The sequence below is a fragment of the Oncorhynchus gorbuscha genome, linkage group LG16 (assembly GCF_021184085.1).
Source record: "Oncorhynchus gorbuscha isolate QuinsamMale2020 ecotype Even-year linkage group LG16, OgorEven_v1.0, whole genome shotgun sequence".
Lineage (NCBI taxonomy): Eukaryota > Metazoa > Chordata > Actinopteri > Salmoniformes > Salmonidae > Oncorhynchus > Oncorhynchus gorbuscha.
In genome coordinates this window covers 52,842,605-52,851,499 of record NC_060188.1, presented here as the reverse complement: position 1 = coordinate 52,851,499, position 8,895 = coordinate 52,842,605, and the positions used below count along the sequence as shown (strand labels likewise).

Genomic DNA, 8,895 nt, shown 5'->3' with positions numbered 1-8,895 from the left:
CAGTTATTTAATCATGCAATTATCTTAGCCAGCAAGCTAGCCAGCCAGCTAACGTTTGCTATTTAGCCAACTAGCTATTAGCCTAGTCTGCCTAGCCAACAACCACAGTTATGGTCAGCAAGTTCATGCCCAACTAACACAACTAAAACTTGCAAAAGCATGCAGGCTGAGTTAGCTACCAAACCCAGGGGGAGGTGGTTGCTTCACCGGCCGATGGAGGGTCAGGGAAACTCCAAATAGATAAGAGTCCAGATGTCCATCAGCTAGCGCACTAGCACAAAGCCAAGATGAGATAGTACCAACTTAGAGCAAGCAGGTAGGATTTTCTCTTTTGTTTTGAGCCCACGGGAAGAAGTCACCAGAGCCTGTTGTGCTAACAGGTTCCCACTAGATAACACAGCCACAAAGTAGGTGAAGAGTATGCTTGGTCTGGAAAGTAATTACATGCTAGCATGGCTAGTGGATAACGTTAGCCAGCTTGAGCTAGCTACGAAGCTAGCATACAAACTCAGTAGTACAGAGTAGATCCTCCATATGACGTTGAGAAATAGTGCATTGTGGGTAGTTTAGAAGATATCCGGAAATAAGTTAACAAATATATAATAACCCAAAAACATAACTATGTTTGTAGTATAGGTAACCAGATTGTGACTACAACTAAGTGTTTGACCACACTGTGTTGTTACATTGGTGAGTAAAAGCTCATGCTTCCTACCCTTTAAAGCATCCACCTATCAATCATTATTAGGCCTAATGATGTCCCCATTTTGACACTTCAGAATCAGCAAATAGCCCAAGGAAGAGGAGCAACATGGAGCGAGAGCTTTTTTCTGATATAATTTGAGGCAGTAAAAATGTGCGAAGTCAAGTTTGGTGAGGGAGAAAATTGAAAAATTTAGGGCTGTGTGCCACCCTAATGGATAACCTTGTAGTCGGGAGAAAATGGGACCCAATAATGTCTCCTTAATGTTCACAGCGGTGTTTCGGGGAAAATATCAGGAGAAATGTCCCCTGTAATTTCTGCAAGCAATCACTTAATGGGACCAGCAAATGTTGACAAAATGGACATGCACTGAGCTATTTTGGGGTTTGACAGAGGGAATGAATCTTTGGCTCTTGCAAGGGCGAAAATAGATAGAGACAGAGGAAAGAAAAGGAAACAAGCAACGGAGGGGGGGGGGGGGAACAAAAACCTTTCACGATCCATTTGCCTCCGGTGTGTGTATGTGTGTGTATGTGTGCCGCTAAAGTGCAGACAGTGACAGGAATTTCAATTATTTCATTAGGGGGGAAATGAAAAGACTTAAGTGTTGTGATTTCTGCAGTCTTTCCTAGATCAATCTAATGTGCGCTCATATTGGAAATCAACCAAAATGGAAGAGGGAGAGTGAAGCAGCGTCTCCTTAAATCACGCAATTAAAATGGCAAATTAGTTTCTTGATATATTCATTTAAGTGGTTAAGTGGAAGGGTTTATCTCCCCATCCACGGCGCTGTCTAGCAGGATGGGGGGGAGCATCGTCTGCATGCTCTTTTGATTAAAGCCACCACTTAAATTCTGAGGAAAACGCTGAAAGCACTTGCCGTCCAAATTAGCCATCCGAAGGCTTCAAAATCCAATTAGAAAGAGTTGATTTAAGCATTTAAGCAGAATACGGCTAGCAACTTAAAGGATTCAAAAACATTTTCCCAGCTGCATTCAACAACTTTTACATGTCATGGCTAGCATGATGGTTTGTTATTCATGCAATGCAAAGTGAGGATAGTGAATATAGAGTGAGGTTAAATGATTTAATATGTATTCCCACCTCTGTATAATAAGGTAAATATAATATCGTCATAGCCTTTAACATTTATTTGATAACAATAGAATATTAGGCTTTATTCCCTGGTAATTGTATAGGCCTACACTGAATACATTTTGGTTTTACAACAATGTAACATCATCCAATTTTGTAATCAACAGTGCCTGTGTGTCACTTCCTATGTTTTCTCGTCAATAAGCAGTGCATAATATTGTTGTGATAAAGGCTGCAATATGTTTACCCATAGTTGTCATGATCCAGAATGGGAAAAAAAGGCCAAGAAAATCTGATATATGCGAAGTACACTGTGCAAAATTATTTGTAGTCTCAAATAACTAGTTCATGTTTTTTTCTGCATCAGATTAGTCAACTTAAAATGTTAAATTATCCCAGTTTACACTAAATCTATATTGACTTATTAAAGATAGTTAGGGCAGCTTAACTTCGGTATAAAAAAGAAGGCGCTCGAAAGATGGGAGTGATGTTGACCCTAGGTCCGGATTCACAAAACCTTATTTTTCCTTATGTTTATACTTAAGAGACTTGTGAAAAATTACTATTCCTCAAAAGTTACATAGAAATGTGATTATTGATAATGTTCTTGGATTTCTTCTTGGAAATGTTCGTAATTCAAAGATAGCCGGTCTTAAACCCAGGGCAGTGAAAGACAATGAAATATTACATTACATTACATTTAAGTCATTTAGCAGACGCTCTTATCCAGAGCGACTTACAAATTGGTGCATTCACCTTATGACATCCAGTGGGACAGTCACTTAACAATAGTGCATCTAAAACTTAGGGGGGGTGGGGTGAGAGGGATTACTTAACCTATCCTAGGTATTCCTTAAAGAGGTGGGGTTTCAGGTGTCTCCGGAAGGTGGTGATTGACTCCGCTGTCCTGGCGTCGTGAGGGAGTTTGTTCCACCATTGGGGGGGCCAGGGCAGCGAACAGTTTTGACTGGGCTGAGCGGGAGCTGTACTTCCTCAGTGGTAGGGAGGCGAGCAGGCCAGAGGTGGATGAACGCAGTGCCCTTGTTTGGGTGTAGGGCCTGATCAGAGCCTGGAGGTACTGAGGTGCCGTTCCCCTCACAGCTCCGTAGGCAAGCACCATGGTCTTGTAGCGGATGCGAGCTTCAACTGGAAGCCAGTGGAGAGAACGGAGGAGCGGGGTGACGTGAGAGAACTTGGGAAGGTTGAACACCAGACGGGCTGCGGCGTTCTGGATGAGTTGAAGGGGTTTAATGGCACAGGCAGGGAGCCCAGCCAACAGCGAGTTGCAGTAATCCAGACGGGAGATGACAAGTGCCTGGATTAGGACCTGCGCCGCTTCCTGTGTGAGGCAGGGTCGTACTCTGCGGATGTTGTAGAGCATGAACCTACAGGAACGGGCCACCGCCTTGATGTTAGTTGAGAACGACAGGGTGTTGTCCAGGATCACGCCAAGGTTCTTGGCGCTCTGGGAGGAGGACACAATGGAGTTGTCGACCGTGATGGCGAGATCATGGAACGGGCAGTCCTTCCCCGGGAGGAAGAGCAGCTCCGTCTTGCCGAGGTTCAGCTTGAGGTGGTGATCCGTCATCCACACTGATATGTCTGCCAGACATGCAGAGATGCGATTCGCCACCTGGTCATCAGAAGGGGGAAAGGAGAAGATTAATTGTGTGTCGTCTGCATAGCAATGATAAGAGAGACCATGTGAGGTTATGACAGAGCCAAGTGACTTGGTGTATAGCGAGAATAGGAGAGGGCCAAGAACAGAGCCCTGGGGGACACCAGTGGTGAGAGCGCGTGGTGAGGAGACAGATTCTCGCCACGCCACCTGGTAGGAGCGACCTGTCAGGTAGGACGCAATCCAAGCGTGGGCCGCGCCGGAGATGCCCAACTCGGAGAGGGTGGAGAGGAGGATCTGATGGTTCACAGTATCGAAGGCAGCCGATAGATCTAGAAGGATGAGAGCAGAGGAGAGAGAGTTAGCTTTAGCAGTGCGGAGCGCCTCCGTGATACAGAGGAGAGCAGTCTCAGTTGAATGACTAGTCTTGAAACCTGACTGATTTGGATCAAGAAGGTCATTCAGAGAGAGATAGCGGGAGAGCTGGCCAAGGACGGCACGTTCAAGAGTTTTGGAGAGAAAAGAAAGAAGGGATACTGGTCTGTAATTGTTGACATCGGAGGGATCGAGTGTAGGTTTTTTCAGAAGGGGTGCAACTCTCGCTCTCTTGAAGACGGAAGGGACGTAGCCAACGGTCAGGGATGAGTTGATGAGCGAGGTGAGGTAAGGAGAAGGTCTCCGGAAATGGTCTGGAGAAGAGAGGAGGGGATAGGGTCAAGCGGGCAGGTTGTTGGGCGGCCGGCCGTCACAAGACGCGAGATTTCATCTGGAGAGAGAGGGGAGAAAGAGGTCAGAGCACAGGGTAGGGCAGTGTGAGCAGAACCAGCGGTGTCGTTTGACTTAGCAAACGAGGATCGGATGTCGTCGACCTTCTTTTCAAAATGGTTGACGAAGTCATCTGCAGAGAGGGAGGAGGGGGGGAGGGGGCGGAGGATTCAGGAGGGAGGAGAAGGTGGCAAAGAGCTTCCTAGGGTTAGAGGCAGATGCTTGGAATTTAGCGTGGTAGAAAGTGGCTTTAGCAGCAGAGACAGAGGAGGAAAATGTAGAGAGGAGGGAGTGAAAGGATGCCAGGTCCGCAGGGAGGCGATTTTCCTCCATTTCCGCTCGGCTGCCCGGAGCCCTGTTCTGTGAGCTCGCAATGAGTCATCGAGCCACGGAGCGGGAGGGAGGACCGAGCCGGCCTGGAGGATAGGGGACATAGAGAGTCAAGGGATGCAGAGAGGGAGGAGAGGAGGGTTGAGGAGGCAGAATCAGGAGATAGGTGGGAGAAGGTTTGAGCGGAGGGAAGAGATGATAGGATGGAAGAGGAGAGAGTAGCGGGGGAGAGAGAGCGAAGGTTGGGACGGCGCGATACCATCCGAGTAGGGGCAGTGTGGGAGGTGTTGGATGAGAGCGAGAGGGAAAAGGATACAAGGCAGTGGTCGGAGACTTGGAGGGGAGTTGCAGTGAGGTTAGTGGAAGAACAGCATCTAGTAAAGATGAGGTCGAGCGTATTGCCTGCCTTGTGAGTAGGGGGAAGGTGAGAGGGTGAGGTCAAAAGAGGAGAGGAGTGGAAAGAAGGAGGCAGAGAGGAAAGAGTCAAAGGTAGACGTGGGGAGGTTAAAGTCGCCCAGAACTGTGAGAGGTGAGCCGTCCTCAGGAAAGGAGCTTATCAAGGCATCAAGCTCATTGATGAACTCTCCGAGGGAACCTGGAGGGCGATAAATGATAAGGATGTTAAGCTTGAAAGGGCTAGTAACTGTGACAGCATGGAATTCAAAGGAGGCGATAGACAGATGGGTAAGGGGAGAAAGAGAGAATGACCACTTGGGAGAGATGAGGATCCCGGTGCCACCACCCCGCTGACCAGACGCTCTCGGGGTGTGCGAGAACACGTGGGCGGACGAAGAGAGAGCAGTAGGAGTAGCAGTGTTGTCTGTGGTGATCCATGTTTCCGTCAGTGCCAAGAAGTCGAGGGACTGGAGGGAGGCATAGGCTGAGATGAACTCTGCCTTGTTGACCGCAGATTGGCAGTTCCAGAGGCTACCGGAGACCTGGAACTCCACGTGGGTCGTGCGCGCTGGGACCACCAGAGTAGGGTGGCCGCGGCCACGCGGTGAGGAGCGTTTGTATGGTCTGTGCAGAGAGGAGAGAACAGGGATAAACAGACACATAGTTGACAGGCTACAGAAGAGGCTACGCTAATGCAAAGGAGATTGGAATGACAAGTGGACTACACGTCTCGAATGTTCAGAAAGTTAAGCTACGTAGCAAGAATCTTATTGACTAAAATGATTAAAATGATACAGTACTGCTGAAGTAGGCCAGCTGGCAGTGGGTGCGTTGTTGACACTACACTAATCAAGTCATTCCGTTGAGTGTAATAGTTTCTGCAGTGTTGCTATTCGGGGGCTAGCAGGCTAGCTAGCAGTGTTGTTTACGTTACGTTGCGTTAAAAGAACGACAATAGATGGCTAGCGAACCTAGAAAATCGCTCTAGACTACACAATTATCTTTGATACAAAGACGGCTATGTAGCTAGCTAAGTAGCTAGCTACGATCAAACAAATCAAACCGTTGTACTGTAATGAAATGAAGTGAAAATGTGATACAACCTGTGAATGCGACCGGGTAGTTGAGTTCTATACAGAAGACGTTGGCTAGCGTTGGCTAGCTGTTGGCTAGCTAGCAGAGTCACCTACGTTAAGGACGACAAATAGCTGGCTAGCTAACCTCGGTAAATTAAGATAATCACTCTAAGACTACACACTCTAAACCTAAACAACACAATTATCTTGGATACGATGATACGATGATACGAAGACAGCAAAGACAGCTATGTAGGTAGCTAACACTAAACTAATCAAGTCGTTCAGTTGAGTGTAAAAGTTTCTCAGTGCAGCTAATCAGTGGACGTTAGCTAGCTGGCTAGTGAAGACTACGTTAGGACGGCGAAATACGATAATTACGCAATTATCTTTGATACAAAGACGGCTATGTAGCTAGCTGAGAAGAAATTGCTAAGATAAGACAAATCAAACCGAAATATAATGAAAAAGTTATACTACCCGTTGGAGCGACGTGCAGATGCGACCACTCGCTCCAACCGGAACCGGAACTTCCAGATTGAACATGTTCAGTACTGGTTGTTTTAAACCCAAGAACATGTTTTAGGACAGTAATCTCATTATTGCCATTACTAGCTAGATAACTAACTAGATTGGTTGCCTAGCAACACCCATCTAAGAAGATAGTTAAGAAGTTGGTAAGAAGCTATTTGAGAAGTTAATAAGAAAAACATTAACATTATTGTTGAGGAATTGCACTTACAAACTATCTTATTCACCTTTTTTTTTCTTAAGCAGTGTTTTGTACATCTGGGCCGAGTCCTGTATGAACACAGTGGCCAGGAAGCTCTATGTCACGTACCAGTAGAATAGCCACTGGTGATTTACAGACAGACTGGTCAGACCAGAGAAGTATATGTCTGGTGATGTTAGGCAGAGGGAGGCAAGCCAAAAGACTACGCAACAAGCGGAGATACAAGTCAATGGCATCGTAATGGACACATGCATGTAACTCTCAGTCAAAGCTTGCCAAAATTATAATTTCTAATTGCTCATGAAACCATTCATGTTATGGACCTCTCTTAAAACATTTTGTTTGATCGTTCCCCAGCTTGCATAAATGTGTGCTTTCCATAACAACATTCATCTGTCAAAAGCTAGATGGATTTGTAGAAGATGGATTTTCTCTTCCAGCACAGAGGTATATTGTCCACTTTGATGGTGCAGGATAATATCAAATACCCTCCTGGCTGCTGAGTTGAAATGAAAGAAAAATAGGCGGGGGTCTATAAAAATGAAGTTGGAAGTAAGTACGCCACTCACATCTATGAGGAGGAGAAATCCTTTTCCCAGGACATTTTGTAGTCGTCAATTGGTCTGTGCAACTTGCTGTAATGCAGGTAATGGAGCTACTCTTCTCCTTTCATCTTCAGGGTGAGTGTGTGCTGAGACGAGGGAAGGCCCAACAGGAGAGGCAGATCAGTCGTAACGGACATGCATGGACATATGAGGGAAAAACAAACCCTTCTTCTAAAAAGAGCAATCAACTAGCCTAGCTAGTTTGTGTTTGTTTGTAATCTCTCATGATGGTGAATGATACAGAGGAAATGTGCTTTGATGCTGGGGGCAGTTTGTATCTTTTCGATGCAGAGTTACCGAATGATTATTCTCTCACTTGGGGAGAGCTTCAGTGGTTGAGGAGAGCGATATAGCAGTCTGATGCTTTTTCTCTTGTTTTTAAGAGTACAATTTAAAGAAATGTGCATTAAAGGCACAGTGCAGTCAAAACTAAGATTTTTCTGTGTTTGATATATATTTCCACACTGAGCTTGGAATAATACTGTGAAAATGTGAAAATTATGATCATGCTCTTTTAGTGTAAGAGCTACTTGAAAAGACCGCCTGAAATGTCAGCCTGTTTTGGTGATGTGGAATTTTGGCCTTTCATGTTGCCATCATCAAGCAGTAAATTACTTAATTAATAGATCAATAAGAAAGACAGTTCCAAACCTCTCTGCCAATAACAGCTAGTATTAGTTTTCTCCTCCCCACGCAGACCACTCCCAGACAGTCTTAGCAAAATTCTTGCTTTAGAAATTGCTCTTTGCTAAGAAAACAATCACAGCAAGGTACTTCATTGTTACCCAGAAATGATTTGATCTTGAGAAAAAATGGTTCCATTACAACTTTAAAGTAAGTAAAAGTAAAATCAAACAAAAGTTTTGAATCCTGTTTTTATTACAGCCACAGATATTCATAACATTTGAGTGTGCAAATTAAAACATCCATTTTTATTGCTGTGTGTTACATTCTTTCTTTCAGGAAATACCCTTTGGTGTTGAGGGTGCCCCAGGGCCCTCTATAGATGATAAAAGGATGTTGGGTGCCAAATTATTGGTGAATTTCCAGAAAAGGGGGTAGGGGACCATGGTTCTCATACATATTGGTTCACTTTGGACATATTCTGCACCATTTTAGTTCAACATATTTTGACATTCTAGTGCTTTGTCTGGTTGACAAACCTATTAGTGGTGAAACTTTGTCGAACATGAATTGTTATTGGCACAGTTGATAAAGATTAGCAAAAAAGACAGTATACAATGAACTGCTATATTATAAATAGCTATATTGTATGCTAAATAAAAGGGAAATTATATTATTTTATATTTTATACTAATGCAATTGCTCAGAGAAAGTACTATTATATACATTTTTTTGATGGTGGTCAACATGAGTGGCACCTGTGTTTTCAATACTCCAGCACCCTCCCCTTTAGAGGATAAAAGAGCTCTATCTTCATGTCATCTGACCATAGCACTTCCTGGAGTTTTATAAACAGCATTGGCACTTGGATTGAAAATGGTGCTATGTTCAGATGACATGAAAATAGAGCTCCTAGGCCATGCACACCAGTGGTGGGTTTGGACATGAAA

General features: G+C 44.7%; 1 long non-coding RNA gene across 1 annotated transcript; it reads left to right on the top strand.

Moving 5' to 3' along the window:
• The first annotated feature begins 471 nt into the window (after nt 1-471).
• LOC123998733 lies at nt 472-8,170 on the top strand. The gene is made up of 3 exons (XR_006832323.1): nt 472-690; nt 7,157-7,268; nt 7,396-8,170. It is a non-coding gene; the product is annotated as an uncharacterized LOC123998733 (long non-coding RNA).
• The last annotated feature ends 725 nt before the right edge of the window (nt 8,171-8,895 follow it).